The sequence below is a fragment of the Anomaloglossus baeobatrachus genome, chromosome 1 (genome assembly GCF_048569485.1).
Source record: "Anomaloglossus baeobatrachus isolate aAnoBae1 chromosome 1, aAnoBae1.hap1, whole genome shotgun sequence".
NCBI classification, from domain to species: Eukaryota; Metazoa; Chordata; class Amphibia; order Anura; family Aromobatidae; genus Anomaloglossus; species Anomaloglossus baeobatrachus.
The window spans coordinates 396984953-397010808 of NC_134353.1; the positions used below are offsets into that span (position 1 = coordinate 396984953).

The 25856-nt window shown below is 45.3% G+C and overlaps 1 long non-coding RNA gene across 2 annotated transcripts in view; it reads right to left on the minus strand.

Moving 5' to 3' along the window:
* Window positions 1-25408, minus strand: part of LOC142293783 (uncharacterized) — a 113662-nt gene extending 88254 nt beyond the window's left edge. For both annotated transcript variants that reach the window (XR_012751294.1, XR_012751293.1), the window contains exon 1: window positions 25322-25408. This is a non-coding gene — a long non-coding RNA (uncharacterized LOC142293783). The remainder of the gene's footprint in view (window positions 1-25321) is intronic.
* Between the last annotated feature and the right edge of the window lie 448 nt (window positions 25409-25856).

A 25856-nucleotide genomic window follows, 5' to 3' on the forward strand; every position in this document is an offset into this window, starting at 1 on the left:
TTCACAGATAAAACCTGCACACACCATTTGGTAGGCATGCACCGGGTTAGGGATAGTGGCAGTAACCCCCATAGATGATTAGCTCATGGGGCTCTGAGTCCCATTCATTAGTCCCAATGGTGTGGGTGGGTCTTAGCCAGGGGGAGTGTGGGAGCAGTCAGAGAGAGTGAGTAGAGGAACAAATCAGTTCCAGAAGGGAAGGAGTGAAAGAGGTTCCTGGTGGAAATCCTGGGGTCTTGCTAGGCCCAGGTGACACCGACAGAAGAGATTCCAGGGTAACGGAAGGGCAATTGTCCCGAGACCTGTTCCACTAGAAAGATCGGAGATCGGGTGGAGGGATCAGGCTGCAAAATCAGGGACAGTCCCTAGACTGAGGGAAGAAAGACTTTTCCTTAAAGTAAAACCGAAGGCCTGGGAGATCGTTGCAGGCGCCCAGGGCCACAACCTGCCACAGATCACCGGTGAAGGTGAGCAAGATATGACTAAGGTCAGCCACCTTTGTACAGGCCCTGTGGTGGTGGCGCAAGACAATCCAAAAACAGTTGAGCACTGGGAGACAGCCAGAGAAAGGACACATAGAGAGGTGAACCGGGACTGACCCTTGACCTATTCGGGATTGGCAGAGGTCCCTGACAGCGGTTCCTGGCATTCCGTGGGTAACCGGTCAACTGCAGCACTGAGACTGAACAGTGAGTAAACATCTTAACTGCAACCCCTGTGTCGTCTGGTTTATCCTGCACCTCGTTAACAAACACAATAGACTTTACCAAGCACCAAAGGTTGCCCCGGGGTACCCGCTCTACCTGTGGAGAGCAAGAAACACCTCAGCTGCCATATCATCAGTCCCGGAGGTCCCTTCCAGCAGCTGTGGCTCCATAGCTGCAAATTACCACAGGTGGTGTCACGAATTTAATTAAACTAAGACTCTCATCATCATTTCCCCATCTGCTACAACATTTTTATTGACTCCGCCAGGGTGGGTCATGGAATCGGGCCCCACCACTGACTACCCCGGACTAGTCCGGCCCGACACCGAGTTACCTAAGGCCCTGGGGCGGGCGAGTCAAATACATATAAATAGACATAAATACATACACAGTCATTTACACTGACATACATAGATATACACATCATACATGTATACACAGACACATTAGAGATATTTCTAATATGTAGAAGCCGGCAGCAGCCTCACTCACCTCCCCGCCTGTCTCACGTCCAGCTTCTCCTGAACGACGTAATCAGAATTGCAATGAGGCAGCACGCTGCTTGCGCAGTGATGTTCTATGCTGAGCCCGCAGTAAGGCACTGCAGAGTCTGCCTACGCGGGCCTATGAGGGTACTGCGCAGATCACGGTTCATCATGTGGATGACGCAGGACTCATTATTCATCTCAATCAATTAATTGGGATAATAGGTATATTCAGGAATTACTTGACAGCCATTTATGCCAGTCCGTTAGCTACAATTTACACACCAGGATATGAGTAATATTATCAAATATTATCAGATCCTATAGCATTGAAAAAGGGCACTCAACAAGGTTGTCCGTTATCACCTTTACTGTTCAACCTAGCATTAGAGCCGTTAGCACAACACTTGATAATATCAAATTGTTACTCAGGGATTAAAGTGGGATCTAAAGAAATGAAACTAAGGGTACCTTCACACTTAGCGATGCAGCAGCGATCCGACCAGCGATCTGACCTGGTCAGGATCGCTGCTGCATCGCTACATGGTCGCTGGTGAGCTGTCAAACAGGCAGATCTCACCAGCGACCAGTGACCAGCCCCCAGCCAGCAGCGACGTGCAAGCGACGTTGCGCTTGCACGGAGCCGCCGTCTGGAAGCTGCGGAGACTGGTAACTAAGGTAAACATCGGGTATGGTTACCCGATGTTTACATTAGTTACCAGTGTGAGCAGGGAGCAGGGAGCCGCGCACACTAAGCGCTGGCTCCTTGCTCTCCTAGCTACAGTACACATCGGGTTAATTAACCCGATGTGTAATGCAGCTACATGTGCAGAGAGCAGGGAGCCGCGCACACTGAGCGCTGGCTCCTTGCTCTCCTAGCTGCTGTACACATCGGGTTAATTAACCCGATGTGTACAGCAGCTACATGTGCAGAGAGCCGGAGCCGGCAGCACAGGCAGCGTGAGAGCTGCGGAGGCTGGTAACTAAGGTAAATATCGGGTAACCACCTTGGTTACCCGATGTTTATCTTGGATACAGCTTACCTCAGCTGTCAGACGCCGGCTCCTGCTCCCTGCTCGCTTCATTTGTCGCTCTCTTGCTGTCACACACAGCGATCTGTGTGTCACAGCAGGAGAGCGGCTTTGAAGAAAACGAACCAGGGCTGTGTGTAACGAGCAGCGATCTCGCAGCAGGGGCCAGATCGCTGCTCAGTGTCACACACAGCGAGATCGCTAATGAGGTCACTGCTGCGTCACAAAAAGCGTGACTCAGCAGCGATCTCGGCAGCGAGCTCGCTGTGTGTGAAGCACCCCTAACATGACTCAAAGATGACATGCCATTATTTATCTCTGATCCAGAGAAACAACTTCAAAAAGTACTAGAAACGTTGAAATATTTTGGATTTTTTCTGGTTATACATTAAATATAGAAAAGAGTCAACTGCTTTTCCTAAGTCATACAAGCGGTGGGGTGGGAGTGAGATCAAGGTGTAAGTAGCAACGCATTACCTGACATCTAGGAGTTAAAATTGGGAGAGAGGCCATGTCTTTATACAACCTCATCTATAATCATTTGGTGGACAGAAGAGATAGACAGATGGAATAAGTTAATGTGACGCCCTGGCCTATCAGGACGTCACAGGACATTGTACAATCTGCCCTTCTGCATGGTGTCCATCTCCTCCTTGGTTACGGGTCCCTGGCCTTTGGTGTTGCTAAGAACAAGCCAATCAAAAATCCTAGAAACACTGCATCACAAACACCAGACACACCAATGGGTAGCTTGAAGGGAATAGGGCCGCCCACTTGGGGGGTTGGTAAGGGAGGGTCAAGAGTGTCAGGAGTAAGTCAGTCGAGTTGTGACTCTCGAGAGGAGAGGTCACAAGTTAGTTGGAGGAGATTAGGAGCTGGGCTCCTCAGTTACTAGGTGGTCTGGGCCTGGTAGGAGCTGGAACCCCGGTCACAGGGGATCGTGTCAAGGGACACGGAACTGGCGAGCAGGGCAGCCGGCGGCCTTGAGCCATCTCCGGGCAGGGGCCAGGGCACGGTGGGGTACGTGAACCCTGTGCCGGGAAGTAGTTTCAAGTGTCCTGGTAATTTACTCGACGAGTGCGAAGACTTCATGATTCGTTCTTCACCCACTCCAAAATAGGGGTTCTAGTGCATCGAGGGGGATAGGACTTTCCCAATACACAGTCCAGAAAATCCCAAGCGTGAACCCTGAGAGCAAGCTCACTCCATTAGCCATACGGGTGAGCGGGACCCGACTAGTTTTACACTAAAGAAAGTGCCAAGGAAAAGGTCACAGGCTAACAAGCAACACCATCGGGCACAGGATCCCAGCCTGCTCCCTTCCTGCTACAGCGGTGCTAAGAATTCCGGTTTACAAGTTGTCGGTGTCAGCATTATTGGACTGAGTGAGTACGCAGTGACCCTTTCCTCCCCAACGGGGCTCCCGTCTCACCATCACCAAGCCCCGGGGCACTTTTCCCCTACCCACGGAGGGGTTAAACACCTAGCTGCCATACCATCGCCACCGGGCGATCTCCACAGCAGCGGTGGTATTACACCTTACTACACACCGTGGGTGGCGTCACGAACTCTAACATAATGCCTTTTAAATCCCTTTTATTTCGAGTGTCCGAGCGGCCCCTCCCCTCCCGGGTCCGGAGACCCCTCGAGCCACCGCAGATTCGGTTTCGAGCAACAGCCCGGCTGCTGGCGCTGGGGCGATACATTAACACTATTCCTATTTGGTAGCGTACATCTATTCAAAATGAGTAGTTTTTCATGGCTATTATATCCATTGCAGACTATACCTTTAGGCCATGTGCCCATGTTGCTTTTTATTTGCAGAAAATCTGCACGTAAAAAAGCATGGGATAGGCTCTATCCTTCAGCACTCAATTTTCCCATGCTCTTGTGACGCCCTGGGAAAACCAGATAGTCACACATGACTGTACCCCCACCACAGGTACAGGAATTGCCTCCTCCTTGGGAATTAACACCACATCCCACACACAGGAACACCAGCCACAAAGCCTAGTCGCCCCCCCCATGACAGCCAGGACACACCAGTGGGCGGGACCAGGCAGAAGGGAACGCCCACTTAGGGGTCTTGAGGTGACAGGCGCGGGGAACAGTTAGTAAAGTCTAGACAGAGGAAAACATCAGACAAACAGTGAGAAGTCTGACAGTGGGGCTGAAGGTCAGTGTGGTCAGAGTTGGAGCCATTGGACCACGGGAAAACCTACTAGGTGGTAGATGGCAGTGTAGGGCCACAGGCGACGGAGATCCGGTCGCGGGAGACCTGAAGTGGACCGGGGCAGGGTTGTAGCCCGCCGATACCGACAACGGGAATCTGGTCCGGAGGTCGTGCCCAGGTGGGGTACCTGGACCCTAGGACGAGGCAAGCTTCAGGCCCCTTGTTAATTGATCAGTGGGACAAGGTACCAGGCCTTGTTTCCGAAGAGAGAAGCCCAGAGAGAGAAAACCAGCAGCCCAACGCAGGGGGATAGGGTGTCCGCCAAGAACCCATTAAAATCCCACGGGTCAGAGTTTGCGGGCAACGGCTCCCTCTGCATACAAAGCTGCAGGGGAGCGGATTTCTCCCATTCCAAGCGGGTTTAATCAACACACAGAAAGACACAAGTGCAGGAGGAAGGGTCCCTACCTTGCTAACCCGTGTGCGGGACCAGCACACCTCTCCAACGGCAACCGGCATCCGGCCTTGGTTTACAGTACAGACTCTGTGTGGATTATTCCTAATTGTGAGTACACCGGTGTCACCCGGTCCAACCTGCCGACGGCGTCATAGCACTGCTCTCTACCTACACCTGGGCCCCGGGACTACACCTCCCCTCCCCCTGGAGGGGATACCACCTTGCTGCCCAACACCATTGGTCGCGGACACTGGCCCCAAGAGGCAGCGGCGGTGCCACCATCCCATCACCGCAACCCACGAGTGGCGTCACAGACAAAAACTAACTCCCCTGTAAATACGCCCTTTTCACTGTTGCGAGGACCGGCGGTTGCACGAGTCACGGTTCCGGTCATCACTCAAGCCCCAGACACGATCCCGGATCCGAGTGGCCTCAAGCAGCCCCTTTGCCGCAGCTTAGGCGGCACCCGTCCGCGACACTCTGCTATACATTCTTTCCTCAGCACCCAGCTTTCCCATGCTCTGATATAATGGGAAAGCTGGGTAGAGGGAAAGGCGTATTGCAGAGCATGGGGAAGGTGCATGCTGAGGACAATATGGATATCAGAACATAGGAAAGCTGGGTGCTGATAGAAAGAGAGATTTCAGATCATGGCAAACATGGTTGCTGAGGGAAACAGCCAAGTGTCAGCGACACTATCCCGTACCCCGAGTGTCAGTGTAAGTATCCCATACCCCAAGTGTCGGCATCATTATTTCTTACCCCGAGTGTCGGCATCATTATTCCATATCCAGAGTGTCTGTGTACGGTTGGGGGAGGGGCACAGGTCCAAACTTTGCACCGGGGTCCATCAAACTCTAGTTACGCCACTGACTGGAGAGTTGGTATTTATCTACACTAGGGTGACCGCAAAAAATCGATGTCGGAATTTTGTCCGTCTGGACCCCACAAAACGATTCCCCTTTCCCAGATATTGAGATAGCCAAAATTTGAGCTCGATCAAACGACGTTAACCCGTGCTGCTCGTCGCTCAAAGTTTGAAAAAAATCCAAATTTTTGGCCAAAAAGCTGACATATGGAGTCATAACTCCAGAATGGTAAATAATAAAAACACGCTTAATATCTCAAAAGAAAGCTAATGTTGTTCTTCAAAATTTATATTTTATACATAATTGTTGTTATTTTAAGTCAAACTGAGTTACAACAGCTTTTAGCCCCAAGAACGTGACCTGGTACCACTAGGAGCATACTTCGTATATTTTGTTAAGTGATAAATTTTGTTTTTTTTTGGTATATTTTTGAGTTTAAAGTAGAAATATAACAAAAAAACAAGTAATACTGATAAGTTAAATGACATTTTTTATTTTAAAATATAAAAATGAGGTATATAATACATACAAAACAGACACAGAGAAGATACAGACGTAGTACCTACATGAGTTGATAATTTTACATAGTTATCTAATCTATTCTAGAGCTTTTGTTAAAGTAGTTTTTGAAACGTCAGAATATAATGCTCGGCATTTGCTTATAACTTGCAGGACATATTGCTTTTGTTCTTCATCTTTTGTCAGAAGGTCGTTAAAGTCGGTTATTAATTTAACACCACGCTCAGCCATATCATTAACTACTTTTAATGTTTTGACAATTTTCAATCCTTCCTGGAAGTCATTATTTTGAGGCCAGGTGTTTGGATTTTGCTCCTCTGTCTCATTGCCTCCACACATCTTTGCCTTTGTATTGATGGAAGATTTTAAACATTAAATAAAGAAATCGATTTTATTTCATTATCCTCCCGGAGTTGCTGGAAAATTCTTCTTTTCTTTCATGTGATTTCCACCCGGGTCAGGGTGTTTCCGTGCACCGGAGGTAAGATCAGGAGTGAAGAGGGGTGAGCTGAATTTCTCCTTTTTTTGACATTGCTATTGACTTTTTTCATGCTCCCCCTTTAACCTTTCTTCAATTATATGGTCTATTAAACCTGTTTATATTCCACTCCATATGGATCTACCTCTGCACAGGAGGACTAAATTTAATTCCATCTTCAATTTTTGCAATGGGGTTACTTCTACAGAGGCTACTGTTAAAGACAATGAGGAGCTACTACAGCTATACAGATCATTGGAAAAAAATAAATCCAAAGAAGCAAGATTGTGGTGGAATTCCACCTCACTACGTTCATATGTAGACAAAAACATGATACCTCGCGGTTTGAGGATCACTAAATCTCCGTCGTTTTCCACATTTTCTGAAAATGTTTTATCAGATTGGAATACCATCCTCTCCAAATGCTCTATTCAGTTAATGGAGCTTATTATTAAACATGAGGAACAAGAGTTAGAAACAGTTAAAAACTGCATCGTAGAGACTGAAATTACTTTGGACAAATTCAAAGATTTTTCGGAATTCACTACACTCAGTGATAATCTGAACATCCTAGATGACAAAATCGCAGAAAGGAAAAAACGCAACTTTGACAGAGACATCATGGACTACCAGAATGATAAGGTTTACACCTGGAGGAATTCACAGCATCAAAATTCTATTTTAAGATCACAGAATAAAAACAGACATTTTTTTCAGAAAAACTATAATAGAAAAGTCAGTTTTGGCGATACCAGCGTTTCCTCAGCCACCACAAGTTACTCGGTGGATGATTCCTCTGACTCCTCATCTGAAGAAGCTATAACACCTGCCCCACTTAACAAAAAACACAAGAAAAAGAAAAATCATACTTCAAAAAACGCACTAGGAGAGGAGGGCGGAAACATCGGAAATACCAGGTATCCGGACCGCAGGAAGCGGAGATACTAACTTGTCCAGTCTGGAATCTTTCAGCTCAAATTCTTTCACAGCATCACTTATCAGTTTTATCTAAAGGACTTAGTTTTTGTCCCACGAACAAATTTAATCTTTTTAACACGCTGCTGGACATAAATAAATTGGCCAGAAACTTAACTCTGAAGTGCCACTTCAGCAATAGTGAAGGTCCACAAGAGAATTCTAGTCTTTCCCCAGATCTTGATACGTTTGATTCTAATGTGATTCCTGAGTTTCGTGAGTTGAAAAAACTTTCTGATCTACGGCAACTAGAATCTGAATCTAGAAGCTATGAATTTTTCCCAGACAGGTTCATGACTACTAACCCCCTGTTTATCCCATCCAGTCCAGGCCATCTATATTGGACATTTTTCAGGAACACATTGAGGAGGATTTGGTTGCCTTAGATAGAATCACAAGTATTAAAAATAACAGTCTTAACCCTCAATAAGCTTTGGCTTTACAAGATTTACAGTCCAACACTGGATTGATCATTAGGGAAGCTGAAAAGGGGGGGGGGTTGTTGTTGCTATTTTATCTGATGACAATACCTATTTACATCTACAGGGGGATCCAACCAATTTCTATAAGACAAAAATTGATAAAATGCTTTAAGCAGGTTTTGAGGGGGGCATTTTTTCACAAAAAATGTATGACTATCTTAAGGTGGATTATCCCATCATTCCTGTATATCATGCCCTCCCCAAACTGCATAAAGGCATTTTTCCACCCCCATTTAGGCCTATTATATTCGGCATTGGTTCCCTTGGTGAAAAACTTGGTGCCTGGTTAGACCATTTCTTACAACCTTTGGTTAGAGATTTGCCAGGTTTCCTGAGGGATACTAAATCTTTGATTAATAATCTGAATTCTATATCCTGGCATAGCAACTATATGTGGTTGACTTGTGATATCGTCAGCCTTTATCCTTCCATTCCACATCATGTAGCTACTGATTACTTGCAACTATTTCTCAGGAAACACAGCTCATACCCCATTTATATACAGAATTTCATCATCACTGCTATTAATTTTTTACTAACCCACAATTATTTTTCTTTTGATGGGGAGTTTTTTCTACAGAAATGCGGCGTTAGCATGGGAGGGAAATTCTCTCCCTCCCTTGCTAACATCGTTGTTGCCATTTTTGAGGAATTTTACATCTTCAATGATGATAATAATTTTTCAGATCATATAGTTTTTTACACACGTTACATCGACGACTTATTGTTTATATGGAAGGGGGATGTTGCTACAGCACATTCCTTCATCAATCATCTCAATCAAAATTCTTTCAATCTTAAATTTACTTTTCAGACACATTCTATTAGCACAAATTATTTGGATGTTACTTTGATCGGCAATGGCAGCACAGTGGAGATTCTTCCCTATCATAAGGAGACGGATTCCAATTCTATCTTATCAGCCACTTCGTGCCATTCCCCGCACATTATTAAAAACATTCCGCTTGGTGAGTTGATCAGACTGAAACGTAACTGCTCCCGTCCTGATCTCCTCCAAGCGGAATCTAATAAAGTTTTGGCAAAGCTAAAACATAGAGGCTATCCAATATGGTGCCTAGATCGGGCACAAACTGTAGTGAATAAGATTGATAGATCTGATCTTTTCAGGAATAATAATAAAAATAAAAATAAAGCCAAATTTAATAATAAGGTGACTTTCACAACGAATTTCTCTCCACAATTTCATGATATAGTAAAAATAGTACAAAAACATTTGCCCATTTTGCAAAGTGATGATTCACTGAATCATATTCTCAATAAAAATAAAATTAATTTTGTGGCCAAAAGAGCTCCCAATCTTGCTAATATATTATCTCCCAGTTTGGTTGTTAGCAAAAAAGACAATGTTACTTCCAAAAATTGGTTGTCTTGTACGGGTTTTTTTGGTTGCGGGCACAACTTCTGCATTTCGTGTAAACATGCAAAAAATTGTAAATCATTCACGTCCACTTATACGGGTCTTTCTTATAACATCAATAGTTTTATAAACTGTAATACCCCCAATGTGATATATTTAATAGAATGTACTGCTTGCCATATACAATATGTGGGTTGCACAAGTTGTCCCTCAAACAAAGAATACGTAGACATATGTCGGATACACTCAATACAACCGTGGTGAATGTATCTGCTGTTTCCAGACACTTTACTACTGTTCACAATAGGTGTCTGGATTCCCTTGTATTCACCGGTATAGAAAAAGTATACAGACCTATTAGAGGAGGGGATCTCAAAAGAAAGATTCTCAATAGAGAGTCTTTCTGGATATTCAAACTGGGCACTAGAATTCCGCATGGTATGAACATGAGGAGAGATCTTGTCATGCAATACACCTAATGATCTATCTTATCGTGTTCACTCCATGATGTGGTCAATTTCTGATTATTTGTTTTTCATATTTCTATGCAAGCAACAACATTGCTATACACATTGATATGTTATTGGAAGTTGGTTTTGAGAGCTATTTCCTTTCCCCTCCCCCCCTTTTTTTTTTTTCACACTTCCAAGCTACATCCAACATACAACTTTGCATTATAGAGATATGGAGAGAGTTCACTCTTTACTTGACATTTATTAAACTAATTTTTGTCTACAATAGTACCGTTATTGCAAACTCTCATCAGTATGCATAGTTTCATAGTATCATAGTATCATAGTTTTTAAGGTTGAAGGGAGACTCTAAGTCCATCTAGTTCAACCTGTAGCCTAACATGTTGATCCAGAGGAAGGCAAAAAAACCCCAATGTGCCAAACAAGTTCCAATGGGGAAAAAATTTCCTTCCTGACTCCACATCCGGCAATCAGACTAGTTCCCTGGATCAATACCCTGTCATAAAATCTAATATACATAACTGGTAATATTACATTTTTCAAGAAAGGCGTCCAGGCTCTGCTTAAATGTTAGTAGTGAATCACTCATTACAACATCATGTGGCAGAGAGTTCCATAGTCTCACCGCTCGTACAGTAAAGAATCCATTTCAAGCATTTTACTTGAAAATTTGTCCTAATAATAAGTTTTTTCAAATTTGGCTTCTTTGGTCATATTTGTTTTTACCAGTATTCATTGTACATTCTCATTTTTTATTTTTTCACTGTATTTATTTGCACTGTATTTTCCAATTTTCTGTTTCTCTGCAAATTTTAAGTGCAGTTGTCTCTGTATTTTGTATTCATGTCTGTGCTACCTACACCAAGTGTACTGGGTGTGTGTTTCATCCAATTAATTCAACCTGTTTTGATGTGCACAGACTTTAAATACCATGTTGGAGACTTTCTCTGCGCATTCCATGATTAACACCTTTACAGGTTGAAACGCGTAGGAATTGCTCCTCTGTCTCATTACCTCCACACATCTTTGCCTTTGTATTGATGGAAGATTTTAAACATTAAATAAAGAAATCGATTTTATTTCATTATCCTCCCGGAGTTGCTGGAAAATTCTTCTTTTCTTTCATTATTTTGAGGCCAGGTGTTTGGATTTTGTCTTAGGAAATCTGTTTTTATATTAAATCGGTCAAAGAATGTAAATGTTTCTTTGGTAAGTATATTTACCAATCATCCATCAACTACCTCTTTTAATTTTTCTTTCTTAACTATTGGATTTACAACCTTAGCGTGCTCTGATGGTTCATCTGTACTACTGAGCAATTTATTAGCCATTAACAACTTTTCATCGTCTGTAATGGTGGGATCAAAAAACGATAATCCCACCAACTCTGCATTCAAATACCACAAATGGTTCGAAAATTTGGTCAGGGCTATTTCTGCAATGTCGTTGTCACATTCTTTATAGTCTAACAGACTATGCAAAATACCTAAATCTTGCTTTGGCGCAAGATGAGCTTTTGGAGCTTGAACCAAGCTTTACAATAAATTTTAACTAGGAAAACAGAAATGGCACGCACAGAACTTTCTTCTTCTTTAGACATCTTAAATTGATGACGAAAAATGAACATTTTTAAGCAGTAAATAGCCTTTGCCATCCACCTAGCGTGATGAATGGCTCCTGGAGTTCTAAAACCCACAACATTTCCGTCTAGTGATCCTACAAATACGAGAACCAACTGCAACAGCTCCTTGTAGTCATCTCTGGGGTGGCTCTCAGTTAATTTGGTCTCAAATTCAGCAGTAACATTTGCAATTACTTCTGGAGTTAGCTGCTTTTGTATTAGATTGTCACTGACACCTGTGTCGTATTTTCCTTTGTCTATCTGAAACTAAACTGAAAAAATAAAAGGTCGGTTGTACGCTGAAGTAAAATCACCATCCCTAAAATAGAAATTACATGCACCCTGTGTGTAAGATATAAATTTTGAAGAACAACATTAGCTTTCTTTTGAGATATTAAGCGTGTTTTTATTATTTACCGTTCTGGAGTTATGGCTAGAGATGAGCGAACCGGCCGTGGTTCAGCTCGAGTTCGGTTCGCCGAACGGAGGTCTCGTTCGAGATCGGTTCGGCGAACCACTCGAACCGCATAGGAAACAATGGGAGGCAATCACAAACACATAAAAACACCTAGAAAACACCCTCAAAGGTGTCCAAAAGGTGACAAACAACTCACAACACAACACAAACACATATGAAAGTGACAAGAACAAATTCTCATGCGAAAACAAAACAGCGTTACGAGGAAAAAGAGGACGAGAAACAGATATAGGCATGGCATGCCCTTCTAAAATCATGTATAACACCGCAAGGGGACTCCAAGCAGAGTCTCCCTTTTTTCCAAAAATTGGGCCCCACAGACACCACTTCAGTAGCAGCACTTGTGCCCCAGTTGCAAACTGGACAGGTAGATTTGCATCAAGCACATTCAAAAATACGCCAGCCTTAACAGTCCCCAGGAATGACACCGGGGTAGGTAGCAAAGTCTTTGCTGAACCATGAATTGTTCATCTTGGCTCTTTTTAAAAAACACAGCAAGCAAGGGTTACTCCAAGCGGAGTCTCCCTTTTTCCAAAAATTGGGCCACACAGACACCCAACCCTTCAGTGGCAGCACTTGTGCCCCAGTTGTACACTTTACAGGTAGATTTGAATCAAGCACAATTAAAAATATGCCAGCCTTAACCGTCCCCAGGAATGACACCGGGGTAGGTAGCAAAGTCTTTGCTGATCCCAGATCTGTTCATCTTGGATCATTTTTAGAAACTCAGCAAGCAAGGGTTAATCCAAGCGGAGTCTCCCTTTTTTTCAAAAATTGGGCCACACAGACACCCCTTCAGTGGCAGCACTTGTGCCCCGGTTGTACACTTCACAGGTAGATTTGCATCAAGCACATTTAAAAATACGCCATACTTAACCGTCCCCAGGATGACACCGGGGTAGGTAGCAAAGTCTTTGCTGAACCATGAATTGTTCATCTTGGCTCCTTTTAAAAAACACAGCAAGCAAGGGTTACTCCAAGCTGAGTCTCCCTTTTTTCCAAAAATTGGGCCACACAGACACCCACCCCTTCAGTGGCAGCACTTGTGCCCCAGTTGTACACTTCACAGCTAGATTTGCATCAAGCACATTAAAAAATACGCCATACTTAACTATCCCCAGGATGACACCGGGGTAGGTAGCTAAGTCTTTCCTGATCCCAGCTCTGTTCATCTTGGCTCCTTTTTAAAAACAATGTAAGCAAGGGTTACTCCAAGCGGAGACTCCCTTTTTTCCAAAAATTGGGCCACACACACATCCACCCCTTCAGTGGCAGCACTTGTGCCCCAGTTGTACACTTCACAGGTAGATTTGCATCAAGCACATTCAAAATCCAAAAGCATTTACTCTCCCCAGGATGACACAGGGGTAGTAAATTCCTTGTGGATCCATGACTTGTTTATTTTGATGAATGTTAGTCTGTCCACATTGTCACTGGACAGACGCGTGCGCTTATCTGTCAGCACACACCCAGCAGCACTGAAGACACGTTCAGAGACAACGCTGGCAGCTGGACACGAGAAAATCTCCAAGGCGTAAGTGGAGAGCTCTGGCCATTTTTTAACATTTGAAGCCCAAAATGAGCAAGGCTCCATTTGCAAAGTCATGGCATCGATGTTCATTTGGAGATACTCCTGTATCATCCTCTCCATCTGTTGACTATGTGTCAGACTTGTTGTCTCTGGTGGCCTTGCAAAGGATGGTCTAAAAAAATTATGAAAAGATTCAATAAAATTGCTGTTACCAGCACCAGATACGGTGCTGCTGGTATGAGTAGACTGTTGAAGATGACGAGACCGTCCCATGTTTGTCAAGTTACAACTGGGAGATTCACTCCCTGCACCACGGTTGTTTGGTGGAAAAGCCGAGCTATGATCGAGTAACAGCTTTTGCTGATACTCCTGCATACGTGCGTCCCTTTCTATGGCTGGAATTAGGTCACAAAATTTGGACTTGTACCGGGGATCTAATAGTGTGGCAAGCCAGTAGTCATCATCACTTCTAATTTTGACAATACGAGGGTCATGTTGGAGGTAGTGCAGCAAGAAGGCGCTCATGTGTCTTGCGCAGCCATGCGGACCAAGTCCACGCTGTGTTTGTGGCATAGAGGTGCTAACTGTTCGTTCTTCCTCTGACATCTCCCCCCAACCTCTTTCAACAGAAATTTGACCAAGGTCTCCCTCATCCGCTGAGTCTGCCATGTCCATGGACAGTTCGACCTCCATTTCTTCATGTTCTCCTGCACCTTCCTCAACATTTTGCCTGCTACCATGCGCCCTTGCTGATCCCTGTCCCCCATGGACCCATGCCTGCCGCGTTGGTGATGATGAACGTCTGGACCTGGTGATGTTGTTCTCTCTTGCACATATGAATCCTCCTGTAGTTCCTCCCCTTCCTGTTGTCCCACCCCCTGACTCCGAATAATGTTTAGCGTGTGCTCCAGCATATAAATGACTGGAATTGTCATGCTGATAATGGCATTGTCAGCTGTTACACATCGTGCCTCTCTTGTTGCAAGGAATGAGGTGGTCCCCCATTCCTTGTCTGCCACGAGCCCTCCTGCTCAGCAGCGCCAAAGGTCTGGGAGACTGCGCAGTCTGCAGGAGTTGCCTCCTCAGAGACACAGCAGAAGGGTGACACCTAGTGGTTCTCCCCTTGCAAGGAATGGAGCGGTCTCCCATCCCTTGCCTGCCACAAGCTCTCCTGCTCAGCATCACGGAGGCTCTGGGAGGTTGCGCAGTGTGCAAAGAATAGATGCTCAGGGAAGCAGCAAGACTTCCCATGTCTCTGCACATTGTGAAACTGAGGATCCCGCCTTTATGACACAGAGGCAGGAGGATGAGCATGTGCTCCACGTGACGTCTTCTGATTCGCTCACTGATATCACACGGCCCCATGACGAGGCTGGTGATGTGCTGAATCCTGACTGGCTGGGCCAGGACGTCACGAACCCTGATTGGGTCACGCCCGTCTCGCGCCCGCCCTTGGGTGGAGCTACACCTCCTTAAAAGCTCCCCCTGCCATCATGGCGGTGCGCGACCGTCCTTCTATGTTTGAATGTCTGGCAGCATGTTGCCACGCCACTGCTCAGGCATTATTGTCTTTTGGGGGCTTGGCCCTTGCTGCTTAGGCAGCACCTGGTTTGCAGGCCGTGTTCCTGCCTTGCTGCTCCGGCAGTATCTCCTTCGACAGGCCGTGTCCCTGTCCCAGGTGAGCTCCTCGAGTCTCCACCGGACTCACCTGGTTATTGAAAGCACACGTGCGTGGGCACCTCTGTGCTACCCTCGTGCCATATCTTGTGACTCCCGCTGGCACACGTGCATAGGCACCTCTGTGCGTCCCCGTGCAACACGTACACCGATCGATAAGCCCCGAGCCATACAACCCTCACGGGTTAGGGCGGACTGGTGTACATAGATCGTCTGTGACATTCCAGACGATCACTAGTAGCAACCCGCTCACTCTTTCCTGACCATAGCAGCGGTCCCTTACACCGCACAGTGGACCTTGACCGGCGGAAGCTGTCCATTTCCCATCTTGGCACGCTTCCCCGGGTCTCCCTCGTAACAGTCAGCGCTAAACATATTCGTCGCCATGTCGAAACTGTGCAGAAGGGTGCATAGGTCCTTGATCTGAGACCACTCCATCAGGATGATCTTTCCCACCTCTGCATCTCGTTGGCCCAGGCTATACGTCATGACGTATTGCACCAGGGCTTGACGGTGCTGCCACAGTCGCTGTAACATGTGGAGAGTCGAATTCCAGCGTGTCGGCACATCGCATTTCAGGCGATGAACCGGCAGGCCGAAAGACTTCTGGAGCGATGCAAGTCGCTGAGCAGCGGTGGTTGAACGGCGGAAGTGAGCAGACAGTTTTCGTGCCCTGGTCAGAAGGCCATCTAGGCCGGGATAGTGTGTTAAAAATTGCTGGACAACAAGGTTCAACACGTGAGCCATACAAGGCACGTGTGTCACCATGCCCAGGCGAAGGGCCGCACCCAGGTTTGCAGCATTGTCGCACATGGCCTTACCAGGCTGCAGGTTGAGTGGAGACAACCATTTACCAAACTGAGTCTCCAGAGCTGCCCACAACTCAGCCGCTGTGTGACTCTTGTTTCCAAGACATTTCAAGCTAAAGACCGCCTGATGCCGTTGCGCTCTGCTGCCAGCATAGTAATGAGGGGTGCGTGATTCCTTCTGCGCAGTTAGAACGCTGGTGGCCTGATCAGGCAGGCTTGGGGCGGAGGTGGAGGACCCAGACGAGGTGGAGGAGGCAGAAGCAGTGGCGGAACTTGGACAGACAGAGGATTGACACACAAGTCGTGGGGACGGCAAGACTTGTGCAGCAGACCCTTCACCATCTATCACCATAGTTACCCAGTGCCCAGTCAGCGACATGTAACGTCCCTGTCCATGCTTACTGGTCCAAGTATTGGTAGTGAAATGCACCCGTTCACACACAGAGTTTCTCAAGGAAGCGGTGATGTTGTGTGCGACATGCTGGTGTAGCGCACGCAGGCACACCTTTCTTAGAGAAGTAGTGGCGACTGTGCATCTGGTACTGGGGCACAGCGACAGACATAAGGTCTCTAAAATCCTGTGTGTCCACCAGGCGGAAAGGCAGCATTTTGGTAGCCAAGAGCTTACAGAGGGATAAAGTCAACCTCTTAGCTTTGTCATGGGTCGCAGGAAATGGCCTTTTATTTGTTCACATCTGAGGGACAGAGATCTGGCTGCTGTGTGTAGACGGTGTTGAGTAGGGTGTCCCTGGAAAAGTGCAATTTTGTGAGGAAAGTGCAGGCGTAGACATGATGTTGCCTTCATCCAACATTGGTGCTATCGATGTCTGAGAGAGCTGTACACACGCACTTGTTTCCCCTTCCAAACCAACTGATGACCTACCAAGCAAACTGCCTGTTGCGGTTACAGTGGTGGAAGTTGTGCGTGGAAAACCAGGTGTGACAGCTGTCCCCACAGTCCTAGAAGATGAAGAGCGCGTGGATAAACTAGAAGGGGCAGGCGGTGGATGGTTCGCTCCGCTAGGCTGCATTGCAGCACGGTGAGCTTCCCACTGGGACATATGATATTTATTCATGTGACGATTCATGGAAGAAGTTGTCAAACTGCTGAGGTTTTGCCCTCTACTAACAGAATCACGACAAATTTTACAGATCACATAATTTGGGCGATCTTTTGCTATGTCAAAAAAGGACCAGGCTAGGCAAGGCTTAGAGGGCATGTGACCTGCTGAGCCCCCCCGACTAGTGCTCAGAGGCAGAGTGGTGGCTGAGGATGCAGTTGTAGATGTGCTACCAGTACTACTCCTCTGTCCAGGAAGGCGCAAGGTAACTTCGTCGTCAGTAGCATCCTCCTCCACCGCCTCTGTTGACCTCCTCGAGTGCCTGACTGTGAGTTGACAGTAGGTGGGATCTAGAACTTTCTCATCAAGCGTTGTGTTTGCACTCCCCTCACCCTCAGACCGAGCCTCTTCCTGACGTGAACGAATATTTAAGTTGTCATCCCAATCTGGTATCTGCGTCTCATCATCATCAGTATGTTCCTCATTGTCTATAACAACAGGTGTTACAGTTTGTGAATAAGGGTCAACATTATGCTCAGAAACTTGGTCCTCACAGCCTGAATCAGAGTCACAAAGGTTCTGGGCATCACTGCAGACCATTTCCTGGTCTGTACTCACTGTAGCTCGGGAGCACACCTCTGATTCCCAGGCTATAGTGTGACTGAACAGCTCTGCAGACTCAGCCATCTTAGTTCCACCATACTGTGCAGGGCGGATGGAGACTTCAGAGCTGGAAGAAAGCAAGTGTGATTGGGATGACAACTCAGAGGACTGGTGTTTTTTGGATGCGGTAGTTGAGGTGGCGGAGAGGGCACTTGTTGGACCACTTGAGATCCATTCAAGCATTTTCTTTTTTTGGCCATCATCAACCTTTGTTCCAGTTGTTCGTGTCCGTAAAAAAGGGAGCACATCGGATTGTCCACTGTAAGTAGTAGACATCTTACTTTTGCTGGAAGATGGTCTATCTTCATCAGATGGTAATGGAGCTTTGCCACCTTCCCCACGGACAAATCCTTTTTTTCCTTTTCCAACACGCCTCTTCCCTTTCCACCAGCATCTGTCATTTTGTCACTCATTTTGATTGCGACAAGATTGTGCACTTAAAATGTGGTAGTAAAAATTGAGAGGTGGTGTAGATTGCAGCGGTGGTCTATCTTTATTAACAGCAGAATAAACAACAATAACTATCCCTGACAATGCAACTACAGCCCTTAAACTGGCAGCATAGTTTGCTATTAGAATGGTTTAGTAACAATGAGTTTCAGTGTGCAATGCAGAGGTGCCGCAAATATCTTTGCACCAGTGGGACAATAATGAAGTCCAACAGCCACTTTTAGGATGCCACTAAGTATCCTCAGTGTTTGCTAGTATAATGGCTTAGTAACAATGAGCTTGAGTGTGCAATGTAGAGGTGCTGCAAATAGATTTGCACTAGTGGGACACTAATGGAAGTCCAACTGCCACTTTTAGGATGCCACTAAGTTTCCTCAGTGTTTGCTAGTATAATAGCTTAGTAACAATGAACTTGAGTGTGCAATGCAGTGGTGCTGCAAATAGCTTTGCACCAGTGGGACAATAATGAAGTCCAACAGCCACTTTTAGGATGCCACTAAGTATCCTCAGTGTTTGGTAGTATAATGGCTTAGTAACAATGAGCTTGAGTGTGCAATGCAGAGGTTCTGCAAATAGATTTGCACTAGTGGGACACTAATGGAAGTCCAACAGCCACTTTTAGGATGCCACTAAGTTTACTCAGTGTTTGCTAGTATAATGGCTTAGTAACAATGAGCTTGAGTGTGCAATGCAGAGGTGCTGCAAATAGATTTGCACTAGTGGTACACTAATGGAAGTCCAACAGCCACTTTTAGGATGCCACTAAGTTTCCTCAGTGTTTGCTAGTATAATGGCTTAGTAACAATGAGCTTGAGTGTGCAATGCAGAGGTGCTGCAAACAGATTTGCACCAGTGGGACAATAATGGAAGTCCAACAGCCACTTTTAGGATGCCACTAAGTTTCCTCAGTGTTTGGTAGTATAATGGCTTAGTAACAATGAGCTTGAGTGTGCAATGCAGAGGTGCTGCAAATAGATTTGCACTAGTGGGACACTAATGGAAGTTCAACCTAAGTTTCCTCAGTGTTTGCTAGTATAATAGCTTAGTAAAAAATGAGTTTGAGTGTGCAATGCAGTGGTACTGCAAATATTTTCACCAGTGGGACAATAATGGAAGTCCAACAGACACTTTTAGGATGCCACTAAGTTTCCTCAGTGTTTGCTAGTATAATGGCTTAGTAACAATGAGCTTGAGTGTGCAAAGGGCATGAGGGTACAGTGGCAGGGTTGGTGGGTCTGTGTAGAGGAAAGGAAGCCTCACTTTATATCCCTCCTAATGGGGAAATGCAGCGAGGAAGTCCCTGACTTCAGCTACACAGACGCTGTTATCTTCTGTAGCTGTTAAAATCTGTTTCCACGGACCTGACTGTCACCTATGGCTCTGAGCCTGCTGTTATTAGCCCTTACAAGGGCTAAAAGAAACTTCTATCCCTATTCTGTATAGCGCTGTGTGTAGAGCGTACACAGCAGTATCGGAGACAGGAGCTATGCCAGCGGTGACTGACATCCAGACGCAGAAGGCAGATAATGGCGTCCTGACGGGCAGATACCCGTTTTTATAATGCAGGGACATGTGACATGGACATCCTATCACACATGCCGTTGCTTCTCTGGCTAAAAGTCCACTTAGCTGTGTGTGTGTCTGGGATTGGCTGACATGCTGGCACGCCCCACTACACGCGCGCGCTTAGGGAAGGAAGACAAGGAAAAAAAAAAAAAATGGCGATCGCCATTATCCCAGCAGCAGTGATCTGAATGCGCTGTTCCCGCACACTACACGCTGAAATTTCATAATAGTGTGAGTCACAGAGTGACTTACACTATTACAGCGGAAAGCTAGCTAGTAATTAGCTTGGATTTTTGCTGCTAGAACCGTTCTCGAATGTAACTAGAACTATCGAGCTTTAGCAAAAAGCTTGAGTTCTAGTTCGATCTAGAACAGCCCCCAAAATCACTCGAACCGCGAACTGGAGAACCACGAACCGCGCTCAAGTCTAGTTATGGCTCCATATGTCAACTTTTTGGCCAAAAATTTGGATTTTTTCAAACTTTGAGCAACGAGTGGCACGGGTTAACGTCGTTTGATCGAGCTCAAATTTTGGCTATCTCAATATCTGATAAGGGGAATTGTTTTGTGGGGTCCAGACGAACAAGATTCCGACATTTCCCTCCCCCCCCCTATGAGATCCGGTCACCCTAATCTACACTTAATGTCCAGAATAGAAAGTAAATTAATATTTCAACTGAATACCTTAAAACCAGGAGAATTAAATAGTGAAATAAAGCTATTTGCATTCATTAGCTAAATCAGGGGTCGGGAACCTATGGCTCGCGAGCCAGATATGGCTCTTTTGATGGCCGTATCTGGCTCGCAGACAGGGCTCCTACCTGTCTATGGGCAAATGCCGGGGCCCTGGAGAGCCGGGGGGCCCACTCGGCCTCGTCAGTTCTCCTGTCCCTTGGCCGGGGCCCACTCGCCTTTATAGTTCTGCTGCCCCCGGCCGAGTTCCGGGGACCGCAGTCCTCGGCAGCAATCTGCGGCGCCGTCACTTTAAGGCGCGCAGACATCCTGTTTTGAATTTCATCTGTGGGCGGAGCTACCGCCTTCTCAGTCCCACAGATGAAGGAGGCGAGCTTCTGTCCGGCGCTGTGTGGGCCCCCTCTCCACCGTGACCTAATCGGGTAAATGCCCTCCCCGCCTCCCCATTATGGGCCCCGGTGAGCTGCTTCTAACCCCCCAGATGTATGCCCTGCCAATCCCCCCCCGCCGATTCCGCAGGTGCTGGCCCCGCCGATGCCACGGGTGCTGTACCCGCCGAGCCGCGGGTGCAGGCCCCACAGAGCAGCAGAGTTGTGTGTATTTGTCTGTATGTAGCAGAGTTGTATGTGTTTGTCTGTATGTAGCAGAGTTGTATGTGTTTGTCTGTATGTAGCAGAGTTGTATGTGTTTGTCTGTATGTAGCAGAGTTGTATGTGTTTGTCTGTATGTAGCAGAGTTGTATGTGTTTGTCTGTATGTAGCAGAGTTGTGTGTGTTTGTCTGCATGTAGCAGAGTTGTGTGTGTTTGTCTGTATGTAGCAGAGTTGTATGTGTTTGTCTGTATGTAGCAGAGTTGTGTGTGTGTTTGTCTGTATGTAGCAGAGTTGTGTGTGTTTGTCTGTATGTAGCAGAGTTGTATGTGTTTGTCTGTATGTAGCAGAGTTGTATGTGTTTGTCTGTATGTAGCAGAGTTGTGTGTGTTTGTCTGTATGTAGCAGAGTTGTGTGTGTTTGTCTGTATGTAGCAGAGTTGTGTGTGTTTGTATGTAGCAGAGTTGTGTGTGTTTGTCGGTATGTAGCAGAGTTGTGTGTGTGTGTTTGTCTGTATGTAGCAGAGTTGTGTGTGTTTGTCTGTATGTAGTAGAGTTGTGTGTGTTTGTCTGTTTGTAGCAGAGTTGTGTGTGTTTGTCTGTATGTAGCAGAGTTGTGTGTGTTTGTCTGTATGTAGAAGAGTTGTGTGTGTTTGTCTGTTTGTAGCAGAGTTGTGTGTGTTTGTCTGTTTGTAGCAGAGTTGTGTGTGTTTGTCTGTTTGTAGCAGAGTTGTGTGTGTCTGTTTGTAGCAGAGTGTAGTACCATTGTTTCAGTCCAGTTGTGGCTTTATACAGCAGGGAGGAGCATTCCTTGCTGTACTAAGTGAACATTGGAGCGATTGATCTGTCAATGGCCCTTTAAAAACATATTGTACGGCTCTCGCGGAATTATATTTCAAAATATGTGGCGTTTACGGCTCTCTTAGCCAAAAAGGTTCCTGACCCCTGAGCTAAATGGTTGTAAATATGTGGTGTACTACTGATCCCATAATTACCTGAAGCAAAGTCTGCCTATATAAATCCACTGGATCCATAGCAGTTAAACTCCCTGATGAAGAAAGATGCTTCCTTTGAAACGCTTTGGAGATTGTATCCTGGATTATGGATTATTCCTTAGTAAGTGACGTCATGCTGCGCAGTTTTCTCTTACACCCATCATCCATAGATCACAAACGCCCACATAACCTACAAACTAGGAAATCGACAGTCAACAGGCAAATACGTTTTACTCTCCTTTCTTTGCTGTTTGGAGTCTGGATAACAGGCATATTGGAGCACTTTCACTAGCTGGACATCAATCACATTTAGGCAGATCATCTATCGTATATTACATATGGAGAATTCACAGCAGGAGTTTAACATCTTATTTTAAGCGGGCTTTACACGCTACAACATAACTAATGATGTGTCGGCGGGGTCACGTCGTAAGTGATGCACATCCGGCATCGTTAGTGACGTAGTTGCGTGTGCCAGCTACGTGCGATTGCGATTGAACGTAAAACCGGTCATCGCATACACGTCGTTCATTTGCTAAAAATTGAACGTCGGGTTGTTCAATGTTCCCGAGGCAGCACACATCGCAGTGTGTGACACCACAGGAACGATCAACAGATCTTACCTGCGTCACGCGGCTCCTGCGGAAGGAAGGAGGTGGGCGGGATGTTTAAGTCCTGCTCATCTCCGCCCCTCCGCTTCTATTGGCCGGCTGCTGCATGACGTCGCGGTGAAGCCGAACGTCCCTCCCACTCCAGGAAGTGGATGTTCGCCGCCCACATCGAAGTCGTATGGAAGGGGAAGTACGTGTGACAGCAAATAATCGTTTGTGCGACACGGTCAACAAATTGAACGTGTCGCACATACGATGGGGGCATGTCACATCGCATTCGATATCGTATGCAGAATTGAAAGGTGTAAAGCAGGCTTTAGATGCATTTATCTGCTGTTTACTTATATTGTACTATTTCTGGACCTAATTATAAATCTAGTAATTGACTACTGTATAACACTCACCATAGAGGAGACTCAACACATCAGACTCTATAAAGAAATTCTTCTCCAAAGATCTGACTCTCACTACACAGATATGGTACTAGAACAAAGCTAACTACATAGAAGTAATAAAAGAAAAAAGCCTACTACATAGATATGGAACCTGAACCAAACCCAAATGAGCTTTAGCAGACTGCCAATGATTTGCACACTGTCATGATTCCAGTGTATTCCCAGCTCGAGCGGTCACATGATTATGAGTATGCAGTTTGCATAGTTGTGGTCACATACAGTACCAACTAGCGTCTCATCTGCTTCACTCAATGCACTACTGAGAGAAATGGCTGACACTAGTCTAGTCTAGTTCCGTACATGTGAAAACCACAAAAAAGAAATTGAAATGTATTGCTCTGTAGAGCCATAGATTGTAGTGGAAGCACATCTTATGCTCACGTATGCTCATCTTTAAGGAAAAACATTTTTAAAAGTGCAGTACGGCATGTTATGCTGTGTGTTACTACATTCCTAATAAAAAGTGTTTTCCCAGAGTAAAGGTGGTTACTAGAGATGGGCAAACACTATAATGCTCGGGTGCTCGTTACTTGAGTCAAGCAGGTCAGATGCTCTGAAAGTGCTCAACTCAAGTAACGAGTATGATGGAAGTAAATGATTGGCCAGTTGACTCTCCTCCCACATACCGCCTGTCATAATAGAGCATTTCTTTTGAGACACAATATCTGAAAATAAAAAACCTAAAAGTGTGTAAGACCCTAAACCAGTAGGAGATGGTGAACTATAGGGATTACACAAAGCACAAGGACCACAAGAGATAATAATAAAATATAAAAGTCTTTATTAATACAAAAGGTGAACGAGTGCATAGTATGTAGCAAGGAAAGAATGGAAAGAAAAATCCTTCCTGGGACCTAGCTCTACCTGTGGAGAGCTGCAACACCCGAGCTGTGTTACCACCCGCCCCAATAGAGAGAGACCCTCCACAGCGGCAGCTTCCATTATAGCCGGACACCACAGGAGGCATCACAAACAACTACCCCCATCATCCCCATCCCTTCATCTTTATTGACACCGCCAGGGTCACGATACAGGGCAAGGCAACCGCGGTGTCCCAGGAGAAGAACCGCAGCCCGGTGATGGGTAAACTCAGACCCCAAGGGGCTCGCCACCTGCACACATTCTGCAGTGAAGCAAACCTGTGCGTTGTGGTCATTATTTCATGGCAGAAACATCTGAGCACTCGCGATACTCGACCGAGCTCTGCGAGTACCCAAGTACCCTGAAGTTTGATTGAGTAGTGAGCAGTGCCGAGCATGCTCCCTCATCTCTGGCGGTCACAAATAAGCCTAGGGCTACTAGTTATTTACATTTTTTTCCGTGTATGTGTTTTTCAAACATACTCGCTCAATCAAGTCACAAATATACAATTGTACACCACAACAAAAAGAATATGATAAATCGGTAACATATTATCCTGCATAAATCATCGGATGTCTGTACACATAGTATAATATAGTATATACAGGGTAATGGAGAATATGCAACAGTCATATGACATGTATGTTGTGACTACAGACATCTAATGTTATATGAAGTATACAGTATGTGACAGTGTATATTACACTATGACATCAGATATTATACCAGTCACATATTATCCTGCATATACCATAGCATGGCTATGCACATAGTAAAGCACATCCAACATATAGGAGAATAAATGACTGGTATGTGATATACTGTTATGATAGACATCCGATATTATTCCAGCGACATATTTCACTTTATATAACATCTAATGTATGTGCACACATTACAGCACATACAATATATAGGATAATACATGACTGGTATATCATATACTGTTACTATAGACATCTGATATTAGGCCAATCACATATCATCCTGAATATACATCTGATGTCTGTAAATAGTATATTACATACAGTATACAGGATAATACATTACTGGTATATGATATACTGTGACTACAAACATCAGATATTATATCAGTCCCATATTATCCTGTATATACCATCTGATGTCTGTAAATAACATAGTACATACAGTATACAGGAGAATACATGACTGGTATATAGAGTTAAGCAAATTACTTTGCGAGACCCTGGTTCAGGGGTTATATCAATACTCACTGGCTGCTGTCCTGGAGCCTTGTGAAGTGCCTCATACCTGGCGGTATACTCTGCTCTTCCTTTCACTTGTTGCCAGGTACAATGTCCTGCTACAAAGATAACATCTTGCAAGGGTAATAAATCATAGGAGGAGGCAGAGATGACGGCAAGTAGGAGGAGGCTTGCAGGGCACGCATTATTGACGTGACTATCTGACCATTGTGCTTTGAACTGACACTTTCATGTCTACTGGTACACGATATACTGTGACTATAGCCATGAAATATAATATACAGGATAAAATATGACTGGAATATATCATAGTTTGACTGCAGAACATAAGATATTATATTGTGAACTCCAACTAATCCATTGTTGTAATTGGAAACCCCTTCCGTTCACAGCTCAGGTATAGGCTCTGCCTGGATGAATAGCTAACAAAGAAGGAGAAAATCCAGCTCAACGAACAGGTTCTTCTTATAATGAAGTAAATTCATATACAGTTAGGTCCAGAAATATTTGGACAGTGACACAAGTTTTGTTATTTTAGCTGTTT